The following is a 2309-nucleotide window of genomic DNA, read 5'->3' on the forward strand; positions in this document are numbered from 1 at the left end:
GTCACCCAGACATCCCTGACTTGATTTTCTATCAAGATTTTTTATATTGTGCCCATGCTTAACAGCCAACAGGTCTATTTCATTTTTATGGTAGATTGATAGTGTTTATGGATAGATATAAATGAATACAGAAAAAAATATATATGTAATTGTATCCCTTTTAGTACTTTTGAGTTTTTAAAAAATAAACATATATACTGAAAAGGACACATCAATAATTTTCACAAAATGACCTATCCATGTACCCAGAGTGCAGATCAAGAAACTATTAACCAGTTCTCAGAAGCCTCTCTTGTGCTCAGGAATCTTCTCCTCTACCTGTTCCCATAAGAATTCTCCTTACTCTATCACTATAGATTAGTTTTTTATTCTTATTGAATTTTATATAAATGGAACTTATAGATATCCTCTTTTGAGTTTGGCATTTTGCTCTGTCTTATAGATGTGGATTCATTCATGTTGTTACTTGTAGTTTGTCTGATTCTTGTAAATTCTGTAGTGTAGAATATGCTATTGTGATAATATTCTACAGCTTTTTTTTATCCATTCTGCAGTTGATAGGCATTTGAGTGGTTTCAATATATAAGCTATTAAAAATAGTACTCTGATTAATCTGTTTCAAAAATAAAAATATACATACATTGTGAATATTCTAAGTGACAATTTCACAAATCATAGTGAGTGGCATTCATTTCACAGCCTTTATTTTGAAAATTCTCCTTTATCTCTCTATTGCCTATTATGGATAAGGATTTTCTATATTTTAAGAAAGATTCAGAGGTAAAAACTGTGGCCCCCACTTTTAGGATGCTTATAGCTTTACAGGAAAGGCCACATCATGTATACATTTTACAAGTTTGGAGAAGGGTAAGGATTTTGTGATCAGATCTTCACTTCTGCATTAATGGTTTTTACCTACTAAATTTCAAATTCAGTACTTTTTTTTTTTTTGGCCACTATATTGTACATGGTGCAGGTGTATTAGTTTGTAATGTAAAATCATTTTCTACCATAGCTCAATAAAAGCTTGAAAGCCCTAGCTTTCATGGTAGTAGCAGGAATATTTTTACTTTAGTTTTTTAAATTTTTTAAAAATGTTTATTTATTTTTGAGAGAGAGACACACACAGAGTGTAAGCAGGGAAGGGGCAGAGAGAGAGGGAGACACAGAATCCAAAGCAGGCTCCAGGCTCCGAGCTGTCAGCACAGAGCCCGACGCGGGGGTTGAACTCATGAACTGTGAAATCATGACCTGAGCTGAAGTTGGACACCAACCGACTGAGCCACCCAGGCATCCCAGGAATTTTTTTTACGTTAATAAATGTTACCAATTCCCCACTGACAAACTAGGGAGGTGAGCAATTATATATTTTAGTTTAGTTTAGTTTTTAGTTTTTATTTAAATTCTAGTTAGTTTACATATAGTGTAATACTAGTTTCAGGTATAAAATTTAGTGATTCTGGGGCACCTGAGTGGCTCAGTTGGTTGGGCTTCCAACTTCTGCCAGGTCATGATCTCACAGCTCGTGGGTTTGAGCCCCGCATCGGGCTCTGTGCTGACAGCTCAGAGCCTGGAGCCTGCTTTGGATTCTGTGTCTCCCTGTCTCTCTGTCCCTCCCTCACTCATGCTCTCTCTCTCTCTCAAAAATAAATAAGACATTTATTAAAAAAAAAATTAAAATTTAGTGATTCAATGCTTACAACACCTGGTGTTCATCACAAGTAACACTTCTTAATCCCCATCACCTATTTAACCCATCCCCACCCCCCCCCCCCCACCTCCCCTCTGATAACTATCAGTTTGTTCTTTATAGTTAAGGGTCTGTTTCTTGATCTGCCATTCTCATTTCTTCTTGTTTGTTTGATTTCTTAAATTCCACATATGAGTGAGATCATAAAAATATGAAATGCTTCACAAATTTGTGTGTCATCCTTGTGCAAGGGCCATGCTAATCTTCTGTGTATTGTTCCAATTTTAGCATATGTGTGGCCAAAGTGAGCACAGGAGGTCAACAGTTAAATATAAAACACTTTTCAGAGTACTTTAAGATTCTGTATTGTTCAGTCCTTGGGTAATGTCACCGTGCCTAAAAACCAATATACGTTCAAAAGAAATGCATGTCGGCTATGTAACTGCATATATATGCCAAAAACGACAATTTTGAAAGAAACACTGTTTCATTACTGTTAGGTATTAACAAAGATTCTCTCCTTGAGCAAACTGTAGCCAGCTTCTCTGAGCCCTTTATCTCAAGTAGGCTCAACTTTTGGACTGTGTATTCATCCTTGCATTGTCCAGTTTCACCAAGA

General features: G+C 36.0%; 1 non-coding gene across 1 annotated transcript; it reads right to left on the minus strand.

The window, feature by feature from the left end:
- Positions 1 to 1895: 1895 nt before the first annotated feature.
- Positions 1896 to 2002, minus strand: LOC124523030 (U6 spliceosomal RNA). Its single transcript, XR_006964897.1, has one exon. It is a non-coding gene; the product is annotated as a U6 spliceosomal RNA (small nuclear RNA).
- Positions 2003 to 2309: the final 307 nt, after the last annotated feature.

The sequence above is a fragment of the Lynx rufus genome, unplaced genomic scaffold, assembly GCF_022079265.1.
Source record: "Lynx rufus isolate CCGP_SWC_20201006 ecotype Redwood Valley unplaced genomic scaffold, mLynRuf1.p SCAF_1, whole genome shotgun sequence".
Lineage (NCBI taxonomy): Eukaryota > Metazoa > Chordata > Mammalia > Carnivora > Felidae > Lynx > Lynx rufus.